At 54.5% G+C, this 9,354-nt stretch overlaps 56 non-coding genes across 56 annotated transcripts; all 56 read right to left on the reverse strand.

Moving 5' to 3' along the window:
* Positions 1-35: 35 nt before the first annotated feature.
* Positions 36-108, reverse strand: TRNAV-CAC (transfer RNA valine (anticodon CAC)). Its single transcript has one exon. It is a non-coding gene; the product is annotated as a tRNA-Val (tRNA).
* Positions 109-187: 79 nt separating this feature from the next.
* TRNAV-CAC (transfer RNA valine (anticodon CAC)) lies at positions 188-260 on the reverse strand. Its single transcript has one exon. It is a non-coding gene; the product is annotated as a tRNA-Val (tRNA).
* A 79-nt stretch (positions 261-339) lies between these two features.
* TRNAV-CAC (transfer RNA valine (anticodon CAC)) lies at positions 340-412 on the reverse strand. Its single transcript has one exon. It is a non-coding gene; the product is annotated as a tRNA-Val (tRNA).
* Positions 413-491: 79 nt separating this feature from the next.
* On the reverse strand, positions 492-564 carry TRNAV-CAC (transfer RNA valine (anticodon CAC)). Its single transcript has one exon. It is a non-coding gene; the product is annotated as a tRNA-Val (tRNA).
* Positions 565-643: 79 nt separating this feature from the next.
* On the reverse strand, positions 644-716 carry TRNAV-CAC (transfer RNA valine (anticodon CAC)). Its single transcript has one exon. It is a non-coding gene; the product is annotated as a tRNA-Val (tRNA).
* Positions 717-795: 79 nt separating this feature from the next.
* TRNAV-CAC (transfer RNA valine (anticodon CAC)) lies at positions 796-868 on the reverse strand. The gene has a single exon. It is a non-coding gene; the product is annotated as a tRNA-Val (tRNA).
* A 79-nt stretch (positions 869-947) lies between these two features.
* TRNAV-CAC (transfer RNA valine (anticodon CAC)) lies at positions 948-1,020 on the reverse strand. The gene has a single exon. It is a non-coding gene; the product is annotated as a tRNA-Val (tRNA).
* A 79-nt stretch (positions 1,021-1,099) lies between these two features.
* On the reverse strand, positions 1,100-1,172 carry TRNAV-CAC (transfer RNA valine (anticodon CAC)). The gene has a single exon. It is a non-coding gene; the product is annotated as a tRNA-Val (tRNA).
* Positions 1,173-1,251: 79 nt separating this feature from the next.
* Positions 1,252-1,324, reverse strand: TRNAV-CAC (transfer RNA valine (anticodon CAC)). The gene has a single exon. It is a non-coding gene; the product is annotated as a tRNA-Val (tRNA).
* A 79-nt stretch (positions 1,325-1,403) lies between these two features.
* Positions 1,404-1,476, reverse strand: TRNAV-CAC (transfer RNA valine (anticodon CAC)). Its single transcript has one exon. It is a non-coding gene; the product is annotated as a tRNA-Val (tRNA).
* A 79-nt stretch (positions 1,477-1,555) lies between these two features.
* Positions 1,556-1,628, reverse strand: TRNAV-CAC (transfer RNA valine (anticodon CAC)). The gene has a single exon. It is a non-coding gene; the product is annotated as a tRNA-Val (tRNA).
* Positions 1,629-1,707: 79 nt separating this feature from the next.
* Positions 1,708-1,780, reverse strand: TRNAV-CAC (transfer RNA valine (anticodon CAC)). The gene has a single exon. It is a non-coding gene; the product is annotated as a tRNA-Val (tRNA).
* Positions 1,781-1,859: 79 nt separating this feature from the next.
* TRNAV-CAC (transfer RNA valine (anticodon CAC)) lies at positions 1,860-1,932 on the reverse strand. The gene has a single exon. It is a non-coding gene; the product is annotated as a tRNA-Val (tRNA).
* A 79-nt stretch (positions 1,933-2,011) lies between these two features.
* TRNAV-CAC (transfer RNA valine (anticodon CAC)) lies at positions 2,012-2,084 on the reverse strand. The gene has a single exon. It is a non-coding gene; the product is annotated as a tRNA-Val (tRNA).
* Positions 2,085-2,163: 79 nt separating this feature from the next.
* Positions 2,164-2,236, reverse strand: TRNAV-CAC (transfer RNA valine (anticodon CAC)). Its single transcript has one exon. It is a non-coding gene; the product is annotated as a tRNA-Val (tRNA).
* Positions 2,237-2,315: 79 nt separating this feature from the next.
* On the reverse strand, positions 2,316-2,388 carry TRNAV-CAC (transfer RNA valine (anticodon CAC)). Its single transcript has one exon. It is a non-coding gene; the product is annotated as a tRNA-Val (tRNA).
* Positions 2,389-2,467: 79 nt separating this feature from the next.
* Positions 2,468-2,540, reverse strand: TRNAV-CAC (transfer RNA valine (anticodon CAC)). Its single transcript has one exon. It is a non-coding gene; the product is annotated as a tRNA-Val (tRNA).
* Positions 2,541-2,619: 79 nt separating this feature from the next.
* Positions 2,620-2,692, reverse strand: TRNAV-CAC (transfer RNA valine (anticodon CAC)). Its single transcript has one exon. It is a non-coding gene; the product is annotated as a tRNA-Val (tRNA).
* A 79-nt stretch (positions 2,693-2,771) lies between these two features.
* TRNAV-CAC (transfer RNA valine (anticodon CAC)) lies at positions 2,772-2,844 on the reverse strand. Its single transcript has one exon. It is a non-coding gene; the product is annotated as a tRNA-Val (tRNA).
* Positions 2,845-2,923: 79 nt separating this feature from the next.
* Positions 2,924-2,996, reverse strand: TRNAV-CAC (transfer RNA valine (anticodon CAC)). Its single transcript has one exon. It is a non-coding gene; the product is annotated as a tRNA-Val (tRNA).
* A 79-nt stretch (positions 2,997-3,075) lies between these two features.
* Positions 3,076-3,148, reverse strand: TRNAV-CAC (transfer RNA valine (anticodon CAC)). The gene has a single exon. It is a non-coding gene; the product is annotated as a tRNA-Val (tRNA).
* Positions 3,149-3,227: 79 nt separating this feature from the next.
* On the reverse strand, positions 3,228-3,300 carry TRNAV-CAC (transfer RNA valine (anticodon CAC)). The gene has a single exon. It is a non-coding gene; the product is annotated as a tRNA-Val (tRNA).
* A 79-nt stretch (positions 3,301-3,379) lies between these two features.
* On the reverse strand, positions 3,380-3,452 carry TRNAV-CAC (transfer RNA valine (anticodon CAC)). The gene has a single exon. It is a non-coding gene; the product is annotated as a tRNA-Val (tRNA).
* A 79-nt stretch (positions 3,453-3,531) lies between these two features.
* On the reverse strand, positions 3,532-3,604 carry TRNAV-CAC (transfer RNA valine (anticodon CAC)). Its single transcript has one exon. It is a non-coding gene; the product is annotated as a tRNA-Val (tRNA).
* Positions 3,605-3,683: 79 nt separating this feature from the next.
* Positions 3,684-3,756, reverse strand: TRNAV-CAC (transfer RNA valine (anticodon CAC)). The gene has a single exon. It is a non-coding gene; the product is annotated as a tRNA-Val (tRNA).
* Positions 3,757-3,835: 79 nt separating this feature from the next.
* TRNAV-CAC (transfer RNA valine (anticodon CAC)) lies at positions 3,836-3,908 on the reverse strand. The gene has a single exon. It is a non-coding gene; the product is annotated as a tRNA-Val (tRNA).
* Positions 3,909-3,987: 79 nt separating this feature from the next.
* TRNAV-CAC (transfer RNA valine (anticodon CAC)) lies at positions 3,988-4,060 on the reverse strand. The gene has a single exon. It is a non-coding gene; the product is annotated as a tRNA-Val (tRNA).
* Positions 4,061-4,139: 79 nt separating this feature from the next.
* Positions 4,140-4,212, reverse strand: TRNAV-CAC (transfer RNA valine (anticodon CAC)). Its single transcript has one exon. It is a non-coding gene; the product is annotated as a tRNA-Val (tRNA).
* A 79-nt stretch (positions 4,213-4,291) lies between these two features.
* On the reverse strand, positions 4,292-4,364 carry TRNAV-CAC (transfer RNA valine (anticodon CAC)). Its single transcript has one exon. It is a non-coding gene; the product is annotated as a tRNA-Val (tRNA).
* Positions 4,365-4,443: 79 nt separating this feature from the next.
* TRNAV-CAC (transfer RNA valine (anticodon CAC)) lies at positions 4,444-4,516 on the reverse strand. The gene has a single exon. It is a non-coding gene; the product is annotated as a tRNA-Val (tRNA).
* A 79-nt stretch (positions 4,517-4,595) lies between these two features.
* TRNAV-CAC (transfer RNA valine (anticodon CAC)) lies at positions 4,596-4,668 on the reverse strand. Its single transcript has one exon. It is a non-coding gene; the product is annotated as a tRNA-Val (tRNA).
* Positions 4,669-4,747: 79 nt separating this feature from the next.
* On the reverse strand, positions 4,748-4,820 carry TRNAV-CAC (transfer RNA valine (anticodon CAC)). Its single transcript has one exon. It is a non-coding gene; the product is annotated as a tRNA-Val (tRNA).
* Positions 4,821-4,899: 79 nt separating this feature from the next.
* Positions 4,900-4,972, reverse strand: TRNAV-CAC (transfer RNA valine (anticodon CAC)). The gene has a single exon. It is a non-coding gene; the product is annotated as a tRNA-Val (tRNA).
* Positions 4,973-5,051: 79 nt separating this feature from the next.
* Positions 5,052-5,124, reverse strand: TRNAV-CAC (transfer RNA valine (anticodon CAC)). The gene has a single exon. It is a non-coding gene; the product is annotated as a tRNA-Val (tRNA).
* A 79-nt stretch (positions 5,125-5,203) lies between these two features.
* TRNAV-CAC (transfer RNA valine (anticodon CAC)) lies at positions 5,204-5,276 on the reverse strand. Its single transcript has one exon. It is a non-coding gene; the product is annotated as a tRNA-Val (tRNA).
* Positions 5,277-5,355: 79 nt separating this feature from the next.
* Positions 5,356-5,428, reverse strand: TRNAV-CAC (transfer RNA valine (anticodon CAC)). Its single transcript has one exon. It is a non-coding gene; the product is annotated as a tRNA-Val (tRNA).
* Positions 5,429-5,507: 79 nt separating this feature from the next.
* On the reverse strand, positions 5,508-5,580 carry TRNAV-CAC (transfer RNA valine (anticodon CAC)). The gene has a single exon. It is a non-coding gene; the product is annotated as a tRNA-Val (tRNA).
* A 79-nt stretch (positions 5,581-5,659) lies between these two features.
* On the reverse strand, positions 5,660-5,732 carry TRNAV-CAC (transfer RNA valine (anticodon CAC)). The gene has a single exon. It is a non-coding gene; the product is annotated as a tRNA-Val (tRNA).
* A 79-nt stretch (positions 5,733-5,811) lies between these two features.
* Positions 5,812-5,884, reverse strand: TRNAV-CAC (transfer RNA valine (anticodon CAC)). Its single transcript has one exon. It is a non-coding gene; the product is annotated as a tRNA-Val (tRNA).
* A 79-nt stretch (positions 5,885-5,963) lies between these two features.
* On the reverse strand, positions 5,964-6,036 carry TRNAV-CAC (transfer RNA valine (anticodon CAC)). The gene has a single exon. It is a non-coding gene; the product is annotated as a tRNA-Val (tRNA).
* Positions 6,037-6,115: 79 nt separating this feature from the next.
* On the reverse strand, positions 6,116-6,188 carry TRNAV-CAC (transfer RNA valine (anticodon CAC)). Its single transcript has one exon. It is a non-coding gene; the product is annotated as a tRNA-Val (tRNA).
* Positions 6,189-6,267: 79 nt separating this feature from the next.
* TRNAV-CAC (transfer RNA valine (anticodon CAC)) lies at positions 6,268-6,340 on the reverse strand. The gene has a single exon. It is a non-coding gene; the product is annotated as a tRNA-Val (tRNA).
* Positions 6,341-6,419: 79 nt separating this feature from the next.
* On the reverse strand, positions 6,420-6,492 carry TRNAV-CAC (transfer RNA valine (anticodon CAC)). Its single transcript has one exon. It is a non-coding gene; the product is annotated as a tRNA-Val (tRNA).
* Positions 6,493-6,571: 79 nt separating this feature from the next.
* On the reverse strand, positions 6,572-6,644 carry TRNAV-CAC (transfer RNA valine (anticodon CAC)). The gene has a single exon. It is a non-coding gene; the product is annotated as a tRNA-Val (tRNA).
* A 79-nt stretch (positions 6,645-6,723) lies between these two features.
* Positions 6,724-6,796, reverse strand: TRNAV-CAC (transfer RNA valine (anticodon CAC)). Its single transcript has one exon. It is a non-coding gene; the product is annotated as a tRNA-Val (tRNA).
* Positions 6,797-6,875: 79 nt separating this feature from the next.
* Positions 6,876-6,948, reverse strand: TRNAV-CAC (transfer RNA valine (anticodon CAC)). Its single transcript has one exon. It is a non-coding gene; the product is annotated as a tRNA-Val (tRNA).
* Positions 6,949-7,027: 79 nt separating this feature from the next.
* Positions 7,028-7,100, reverse strand: TRNAV-CAC (transfer RNA valine (anticodon CAC)). The gene has a single exon. It is a non-coding gene; the product is annotated as a tRNA-Val (tRNA).
* A 79-nt stretch (positions 7,101-7,179) lies between these two features.
* Positions 7,180-7,252, reverse strand: TRNAV-CAC (transfer RNA valine (anticodon CAC)). The gene has a single exon. It is a non-coding gene; the product is annotated as a tRNA-Val (tRNA).
* A 79-nt stretch (positions 7,253-7,331) lies between these two features.
* On the reverse strand, positions 7,332-7,404 carry TRNAV-CAC (transfer RNA valine (anticodon CAC)). Its single transcript has one exon. It is a non-coding gene; the product is annotated as a tRNA-Val (tRNA).
* Positions 7,405-7,483: 79 nt separating this feature from the next.
* Positions 7,484-7,556, reverse strand: TRNAV-CAC (transfer RNA valine (anticodon CAC)). The gene has a single exon. It is a non-coding gene; the product is annotated as a tRNA-Val (tRNA).
* Positions 7,557-7,635: 79 nt separating this feature from the next.
* TRNAV-CAC (transfer RNA valine (anticodon CAC)) lies at positions 7,636-7,708 on the reverse strand. The gene has a single exon. It is a non-coding gene; the product is annotated as a tRNA-Val (tRNA).
* Positions 7,709-7,787: 79 nt separating this feature from the next.
* TRNAV-CAC (transfer RNA valine (anticodon CAC)) lies at positions 7,788-7,860 on the reverse strand. Its single transcript has one exon. It is a non-coding gene; the product is annotated as a tRNA-Val (tRNA).
* A 79-nt stretch (positions 7,861-7,939) lies between these two features.
* On the reverse strand, positions 7,940-8,012 carry TRNAV-CAC (transfer RNA valine (anticodon CAC)). Its single transcript has one exon. It is a non-coding gene; the product is annotated as a tRNA-Val (tRNA).
* Positions 8,013-8,091: 79 nt separating this feature from the next.
* On the reverse strand, positions 8,092-8,164 carry TRNAV-CAC (transfer RNA valine (anticodon CAC)). The gene has a single exon. It is a non-coding gene; the product is annotated as a tRNA-Val (tRNA).
* A 79-nt stretch (positions 8,165-8,243) lies between these two features.
* On the reverse strand, positions 8,244-8,316 carry TRNAV-CAC (transfer RNA valine (anticodon CAC)). Its single transcript has one exon. It is a non-coding gene; the product is annotated as a tRNA-Val (tRNA).
* Positions 8,317-8,395: 79 nt separating this feature from the next.
* On the reverse strand, positions 8,396-8,468 carry TRNAV-CAC (transfer RNA valine (anticodon CAC)). The gene has a single exon. It is a non-coding gene; the product is annotated as a tRNA-Val (tRNA).
* Positions 8,469-9,354: the final 886 nt, after the last annotated feature.

Consider the following 9,354-nt stretch of genomic DNA (forward strand, 5'->3'; position numbering starts at 1 on the left):
TTTGCGATCGCAAAGAAAACAAAAGTGTAGTGCACTGTTCCCGCCCGGGATCGAACCGGGGGCCTTGCGCGTGTGAAGCGCACGTGATAACCACTACACCACGGGAACGGAGCACGGAGAGGGCTATTTCTCTCCCTCTTTTCTTCTGCGTATTTGCGATCGCAAAGAAAACAAAAGTGTAGTGCACTGTTCCCGCCCGGGATCGAACCGGGGGCCTTGCGCGTGTGAAGCGCACGTGATAACCACTACACCACGGGAACGGAGCACGGAGAGGGCTATTTCTCTCCCTCTTTTCTTCTGCGTATTCGCGATCGCAAAGAAAACAAAAGTGTAGTGCACTGTTCCCGCCCGGGATCGAACCGGGGGCCTTGCGCGTGTGAAGCGCACGTGATAACCACTACACCACGGGAACGGAGCACGGAGAGGGCTATTTCTCTCCCTCTTTTCTTCTGCGTATTTGCGATCGCAAAGAAAACAAAAGTGTAGTGCACTGTTCCCGCCCGGGATCGAACCGGGGGCCTTGCGCGTGTGAAGCGCACGTGATAACCACTACACCACGGGAACGGAGCACGGAGAGGGCTATTTCTCTCCCTCTTTTCTTCTGCGTATTTGCGATCGCAAAGAAAACAAAAGTGTAGTGCACTGTTCCCGCCCGGGATCGAACCGGGGGCCTTGCGCGTGTGAAGCGCACGTGATAACCACTACACCACGGGAACGGAGCACGGAGAGGGCTATTTCTCTCCCTCTTTTCTTCTGCGTATTTGCGATCGCAAAGAAAACAAAAGTGTAGTGCACTGTTCCCGCCCGGGATCGAACCGGGGGCCTTGCGCGTGTGAAGCGCACGTGATAACCACTACACCACGGGAACGGAGCACGGAGAGGGCTATTTCTCTCCCTCTTTTCTTCTGCGTATTTGCGATCGCAAAGAAAACAAAAGTGTAGTGCACTGTTCCCGCCCGGGATCGAACCGGGGGCCTTGCGCGTGTGAAGCGCACGTGATAACCACTACACCACGGGAACGGAGCACGGAGAGGGCTATTTCTCTCCCTCTTTTCTTCTGCGTATTCGCGATCGCAAAGAAAACAAAAGTGTAGTGCACTGTTCCCGCCCGGGATCGAACCGGGGGCCTTGCGCGTGTGAAGCGCACGTGATAACCACTACACCACGGGAACGGAGCACGGAGAGGGCTATTTCTCTCCCTCTTTTCTTCTGCGTATTCGCGATCGCAAAGAAAACAAAAGTGTAGTGCACTGTTCCCGCCCGGGATCGAACCGGGGGCCTTGCGCGTGTGAAGCGCACGTGATAACCACTACACCACGGGAACGGAGCACGGAGAGGGCTGTTTCTCTCCCTCTTTTCTTCTGCGTATTCGCGATCGCAAAGAAAACAAAAGTGTAGTGCACTGTTCCCGCCCGGGATCGAACCGGGGGCCTTGCGCGTGTGAAGCGCACGTGATAACCACTACACCACGGGAACGGAGCACGGAGAGGGCTATTTCTCTCCCTCTTTTCTTCTGCGTATTTGCGATCGCAAAGAAAACAAAAGTGTAGTGCACTGTTCCCGCCCGGGATCGAACCGGGGGCCTTGCGCGTGTGAAGCGCACGTGATAACCACTACACCACGGGAACGGAGCACGGAGACGGCTATTTCTCTCCCTCTTTTCTTCTGCGTATTTGCGATCGCAAAGAAAACAAAAGTGTAGTGCACTGTTCCCGCCCGGGATCGAACCGGGGGCCTTGCGCGTGTGAAGCGCACGTGATAACCACTACACCACGGGAACGGAGCACGGAGAGGGCTATTTCTCTCCCTCTTTTCTTCTGCGTATTTGCGATCGCAAAGAAAACAAAAGTGTAGTGCACTGTTCCCGCCCGGGATCGAACCGGGGGCCTTGCGCGTGTGAAGCGCACGTGATAACCACTACACCACGGGAACGGAGCACGGAGACGGCTATTTCTCTCCCTCTTTTCTTCTGCGTATTCGCGATCGCAAAGAAAACAAAAGTGTAGTGCACTGTTCCCGCCCGGGATCGAACCGGGGGCCTTGCGCGTGTGAAGCGCACGTGATAACCACTACACCACGGGAACGGAGCACGGAGACGGCTGTTTCTCTCCCTCTTTTCTTCTGCGTATTCGCGATCGCAAAGAAAACAAAAGTGTAGTGCACTGTTCCCGCCCGGGATCGAACCGGGGGCCTTGCGCGTGTGAAGCGCACGTGATAACCACTACACCACGGGAACGGAGCACGGAGAGGGCTATTTCTCTCCCTCTTTTCTTCTGCGTATTTGCGATCGCAAAGAAAACAAAAGTGTAGTGCACTGTTCCCGCCCGGGATCGAACCGGGGGCCTTGCGCGTGTGAAGCGCACGTGATAACCACTACACCACGGGAACGGAGCACGGAGACGGCTATTTCTCTCCCTCTTTTCTTCTGCGTATTTGCGATCGCAAAGAAAACAAAAGTGTAGTGCACTGTTCCCGCCCGGGATCGAACCGGGGGCCTTGCGCGTGTGAAGCGCACGTGATAACCACTACACCACGGGAACGGAGCACGGAGAGGGCTATTTCTCTCCCTCTTTTCTTCTGCGTATTTGCGATCGCAAAGAAAACAAAAGTGTAGTGCACTGTTCCCGCCCGGGATCGAACCGGGGGCCTTGCGCGTGTGAAGCGCACGTGATAACCACTACACCACGGGAACGGAGCACGGAGAGGGCTATTTCTCTCCCTCTTTTCTTCTGCGTATTTGCGATCGCAAAGAAAACAAAAGTGTAGTGCACTGTTCCCGCCCGGGATCGAACCGGGGGCCTTGCGCGTGTGAAGCGCACGTGATAACCACTACACCACGGGAACGGAGCACGGAGAGGGCTATTTCTCTCCCTCTTTTCTTCTGCGTATTCGCGATCGCAAAGAAAACAAAAGTGTAGTGCACTGTTCCCGCCCGGGATCGAACCGGGGGCCTTGCGCGTGTGAAGCGCACGTGATAACCACTACACCACGGGAACGGAGCACGGAGAGGGCTATTTCTCTCCCTCTTTTCTTCTGCGTATTTGCGATCGCAAAGAAAACAAAAGTGTAGTGCACTGTTCCCGCCCGGGATCGAACCGGGGGCCTTGCGCGTGTGAAGCGCACGTGATAACCACTACACCACGGGAACGGAGCACGGAGAGGGCTATTTCTCTCCCTCTTTTCTTCTGCGTATTTGCGATCGCAAAGAAAACAAAAGTGTAGTGCACTGTTCCCGCCCGGGATCGAACCGGGGGCCTTGCGCGTGTGAAGCGCACGTGATAACCACTACACCACGGGAACGGAGCACGGAGAGGGCTATTTCTCTCCCTCTTTTCTTCTGCGTATTTGCGATCGCAAAGAAAACAAAAGTGTAGTGCACTGTTCCCGCCCGGGATCGAACCGGGGGCCTTGCGCGTGTGAAGCGCACGTGATAACCACTACACCACGGGAACGGAGCACGGAGAGGGCTATTTCTCTCCCTCTTTTCTTCTGCGTATTCGCGATCGCAAAGAAAACAAAAGTGTAGTGCACTGTTCCCGCCCGGGATCGAACCGGGGGCCTTGCGCGTGTGAAGCGCACGTGATAACCACTACACCACGGGAACGGAGCACGGAGAGGGCTATTTCTCTCCCTCTTTTCTTCTGCGTATTCGCGATCGCAAAGAAAACAAAAGTGTAGTGCACTGTTCCCGCCCGGGATCGAACCGGGGGCCTTGCGCGTGTGAAGCGCACGTGATAACCACTACACCACGGGAACGGAGCACGGAGAGGGCTATTTCTCTCCCTCTTTTCTTCTGCGTATTTGCGATCGCAAAGAAAACAAAAGTGTAGTGCACTGTTCCCGCCCGGGATCGAACCGGGGGCCTTGCGCGTGTGAAGCGCACGTGATAACCACTACACCACGGGAACGGAGCACGGAGAGGGCTATTTCTCTCCCTCTTTTCTTCTGCGTATTTGCGATCGCAAAGAAAACAAAAGTGTAGTGCACTGTTCCCGCCCGGGATCGAACCGGGGGCCTTGCGCGTGTGAAGCGCACGTGATAACCACTACACCACGGGAACGGAGCACGGAGAGGGCTATTTCTCTCCCTCTTTTCTTCTGCGTATTTGCGATCGCAAAGAAAACAAAAGTGTAGTGCACTGTTCCCGCCCGGGATCGAACCGGGGGCCTTGCGCGTGTGAAGCGCACGTGATAACCACTACACCACGGGAACGGAGCACGGAGAGGGCTATTTCTCTCCCTCTTTTCTTCTGCGTATTCGCGATCGCAAAGAAAACAAAAGTGTAGTGCACTGTTCCCGCCCGGGATCGAACCGGGGGCCTTGCGCGTGTGAAGCGCACGTGATAACCACTACACCACGGGAACGGAGCACGGAGAGGGCTATTTCTCTCCCTCTTTTCTTCTGCGTATTTGCGATCGCAAAGAAAACAAAAGTGTAGTGCACTGTTCCCGCCCGGGATCGAACCGGGGGCCTTGCGCGTGTGAAGCGCACGTGATAACCACTACACCACGGGAACGGAGCACGGAGAGGGCTATTTCTCTCCCTCTTTTCTTCTGCGTATTTGCGATCGCAAAGAAAACAAAAGTGTAGTGCACTGTTCCCGCCCGGGATCGAACCGGGGGCCTTGCGCGTGTGAAGCGCACGTGATAACCACTACACCACGGGAACGGAGCACGGAGAGGGCTATTTCTCTCCCTCTTTTCTTCTGCGTATTCGCGATCGCAAAGAAAACAAAAGTGTAGTGCACTGTTCCCGCCCGGGATCGAACCGGGGGCCTTGCGCGTGTGAAGCGCACGTGATAACCACTACACCACGGGAACGGAGCACGGAGAGGGCTATTTCTCTCCCTCTTTTCTTCTGCGTATTTGCGATCGCAAAGAAAACAAAAGTGTAGTGCACTGTTCCCGCCCGGGATCGAACCGGGGGCCTTGCGCGTGTGAAGCGCACGTGATAACCACTACACCACGGGAACGGAGCACGGAGAGGGCTATTTCTCTCCCTCTTTTCTTCTGCGTATTTGCGATCGCAAAGAAAACAAAAGTGTAGTGCACTGTTCCCGCCCGGGATCGAACCGGGGGCCTTGCGCGTGTGAAGCGCACGTGATAACCACTACACCACGGGAACGGAGCACGGAGAGGGCTATTTCTCTCCCTCTTTTCTTCTGCGTATTTGCGATCGCAAAGAAAACAAAAGTGTAGTGCACTGTTCCCGCCCGGGATCGAACCGGGGGCCTTGCGCGTGTGAAGCGCACGTGATAACCACTACACCACGGGAACGGAGCACGGAGAGGGCTATTTCTCTCCCTCTTTTCTTCTGCGTATTCGCGATCGCAAAGAAAACAAAAGTGTAGTGCACTGTTCCCGCCCGGGATCGAACCGGGGGCCTTGCGCGTGTGAAGCGCACGTGATAACCACTACACCACGGGAACGGAGCACGGAGAGGGCTATTTCTCTCCCTCTTTTCTTCTGCGTATTCGCGATCGCAAAGAAAACAAAAGTGTAGTGCACTGTTCCCGCCCGGGATCGAACCGGGGGCCTTGCGCGTGTGAAGCGCACGTGATAACCACTACACCACGGGAACGGAGCACGGAGAGGGCTATTTCTCTCCCTCTTTTCTTCTGCGTATTTGCGATCGCAAAGAAAACAAAAGTGTAGTGCACTGTTCCCGCCCGGGATCGAACCGGGGGCCTTGCGCGTGTGAAGCGCACGTGATAACCACTACACCACGGGAACGGAGCACGGAGAGGGCTATTTCTCTCCCTCTTTTCTTCTGCGTATTTGCGATCGCAAAGAAAACAAAAGTGTAGTGCACTGTTCCCGCCCGGGATCGAACCGGGGGCCTTGCGCGTGTGAAGCGCACGTGATAACCACTACACCACGGGAACGGAGCACGGAGAGGGCTATTTCTCTCCCTCTTTTCTTCTGCGTATTTGCGATCGCAAAGAAAACAAAAGTGTAGTGCACTGTTCCCGCCCGGGATCGAACCGGGGGCCTTGCGCGTGTGAAGCGCACGTGATAACCACTACACCACGGGAACGGAGCACGGAGAGGGCTATTTCTCTCCCTCTTTTCTTCTGCGTATTCGCGATCGCAAAGAAAACAAAAGTGTAGTGCACTGTTCCCGCCCGGGATCGAACCGGGGGCCTTGCGCGTGTGAAGCGCACGTGATAACCACTACACCACGGGAACGGAGCACGGAGAGGGCTATTTCTCTCCCTCTTTTCTTCTGCGTATTCGCGATCGCAAAGAAAACAAAAGTGTAGTGCACTGTTCCCGCCCGGGATCGAACCGGGGGCCTTGCGCGTGTGAAGCGCACGTGATAACCACTACACCACGGGAACGGAGCACGGAGAGGGCTATTTCTCTCCCTCTTTTCTTCTGCGTATTTGCGATCGCAAAGAAAACAAAAGTGTAGTGCACTGTTCCCGCCCGGGATCGAACCGGGGGCCTTGCGCGTGTGAAGCGCACGTGATAACCACTACACCACGGGAACGGAGCACGGAGAGGGCTATTTCTCTCCCTCTTTTCTTCTGCGTATTTACGATCGCAAAGAAAACAAAAGTGTAGTGCACTGTTCCCGCCCGGGATCGAACCGGGGGCCTTGCGCGTGTGAAGCGCACGTGATAACCACTACACCACGGGAACGGAGCACGGAGAGGGCTATTTCTCTCCCTCTTTTCTTCTGCGTATTCGCGATCGCAAAGAAAACAAAAGTGTAGTGCACTGTTCCCGCCCGGGATCGAACCGGGGGCCTTGCGCGTGTGAAGCGCACGTGATAACCACTACACCACGGGAACGGAGCACGGAGAGGGCTATTTCTCTCCCTCTTTTCTTCTGCGTATTTGCGATCGCAAAGAAAACAAAAGTGTAGTGCACTGTTCCCGCCCGGGATCGAACCGGGGGCCTTGCGCGTGTGAAGCGCACGTGATAACCACTACACCACGGGAACGGAGCACGGAGAGGGCTATTTCTCTCCCTCTTTTCTTCTGCGTATTTGCGATCGCAAAGAAAACAAAAGTGTAGTGCACTGTTCCCGCCCGGGATCGAACCGGGGGCCTTGCGCGTGTGAAGCGCACGTGATAACCACTACACCACGGGAACGGAGCACGGAGAGGGCTATTTCTCTCCCTCTTTTCTTCTGCGTATTCGCGATCGCAAAGAAAACAAAAGTGTAGTGCACTGTTCCCGCCCGGGATCGAACCGGGGGCCTTGCGCGTGTGAAGCGCACGTGATAACCACTACACCACGGGAACGGAGCACGGAGAGGGCTATTTCTCTCCCTCTTTTCTTCTGCGTATTTGCGATCGCAAAGAAAACAAAAGTGTAGTGCACTGTTCCCGCCCGGGATCGAACCGGGGGCCTTGCGCGTGTGAAGCGCACGTGATAACCACTACACCACGGGAACGGAGCACGGAGAGGGCTATTTCTCTCCCTCTTTTCTTCTGCGTATTTGCGATCGCAAAGAAAACAAAAGTGTAGTGCACTGTTCCCGCCCGGGATCGAACCGGGGGCCTTGCGCGTGTGAAGCGCACGTGATAACCACTACACCACGGGAACGGAGCACGGAGAGGGCTATTTCTCTCCCTCTTTTCTTCTGCGTATTCGCGATCGCAAAGAAAACAAAAGTGTAGTGCACTGTTCCCGCCCGGGATCGAACCGGGGGCCTTGCGCGTGTGAAGCGCACGTGATAACCACTACACCACGGGAACGGAGCACGGAGAGGGCTATTTCTCTCCCTCTTTTCTTCTGCGTATTCGCGATCGCAAAGAAAACAAAAGTGTAGTGCACTGTTCCCGCCCGGGATCGAACCGGGGGCCTTGCGCGTGTGAAGCGCACGTGATAACCACTACACCACGGGAACGGAGCACGGAGAGGGCTATTTCTCTCCCTCTTTTCTTCTGCGTATTCGCGATCGCAAAGAAAACAAAAGTGTAGTGCACTGTTCCCGCCCGGGATCGAACCGGGGGCCTTGCGCGTGTGAAGCGCACGTGATAACCACTACACCACGGGAACGGAGCACGGAGAGGGCTATTTCTCTCCCTCTTTTCTTCTGCGTATTTGCGATCGCAAAGAAAACAAAAGTGTAGTGCACTGTTCCCGCCCGGGATCGAACCGGGGGCCTTGCGCGTGTGAAGCGCACGTGATAACCACTACACCACGGGAACGGAGCACGGAGAGGGCTATTTCTCTCCCTCTTTTCTTCTGCGTATTTGCGATCGCAAAGAAAACAAAAGTGTAGTGCACTGTTCCCGCCCGGGATCGAACCGGGGGCCTTGCGCGTGTGAAGCGCACGTGATAACCACTACACCACGGGAACGGAGCACGGAGAGGGCTATTTCTCTCCCTCTTTTCTTCTGCGTATTCGCGATCGCAAAGAAAACAAAAGTGTAGTGCACTGTTCCCGCCCGGGATCGAACCGGGGGCCTTGCGCGTGTGAAGCGCACGTGATAACCACTACACCACGGGAACGGAGCACGGAGAGGGCTATTTCTCTCCCTCTTTTCTTCTGCGTATTTGCGATCGCAAAGAAAACAAAAGTGTAGTGCACTGTTCCCGCCCGGGATCGAACCGGGGGCCTTGCGCGTGTGAAGCGCACGTGATAACCACTACACTTTTTTTTTTTTTTTTTTTTTTTTTTCTTTATTGCCAGTTCTCAAAGCTTTCACATACTCGTACATCTTATGAGCACCACAACCAAAACAAACAAAATAAATAAAATATTCCACGCTTCATGTAGAAAATGAAACATTCTGTAATAAAGCGACCAGCACAACTTGGCTGACTTTGTCTATTAAAATTCCTTGAGGAATGCCAATACTTCAATCCTGGGTAGCCAGTCAGGTACAATAACTTCGCCTTTTTTTACTTCAATAAAGCGTGACATGTGTTCACGGAAATGCAGGCGCGCAGGCCGTGCGTCTGGGTCACAATAGAAGCCCTCCATTCGGGCTCGCCATATACAGTAGAGGCCTGTGAGCATGATGAGGTCAAATGGGACGCCGTCCTCATTGTCTAATGGCAGAAATCTGATGCCGTACGGATCCAACGGAAAATCTTTCATTAGGGTTCTTTGGAGGACATCCCAAAAGAACACCCCCGCCCAACAATGCAGGAACACATGGTCTACTGTTTCTGGTTTTTTGCAAATCAGGCAGTTGGAACCCCACGGCATGTAAAAACCGCGTTCTTCCAAAAACGTTCTCACTGTCAGAGTGCCCGTGTGAAGCTTGAAGAAAAAAGATTTAACTCCTGGCTGCACATCCATTCTTTTTACGCGTTTTAAAACATTGTTACCTTGACCTCCACTGTATATGGATCTGTACATAGGCACCGGAAAAATAACATCACACAGGTC

This window comes from Dermacentor albipictus, chromosome 2 (assembly GCF_038994185.2).
Source record: "Dermacentor albipictus isolate Rhodes 1998 colony chromosome 2, USDA_Dalb.pri_finalv2, whole genome shotgun sequence".
NCBI classification, from domain to species: domain Eukaryota; kingdom Metazoa; phylum Arthropoda; class Arachnida; order Ixodida; family Ixodidae; genus Dermacentor; species Dermacentor albipictus.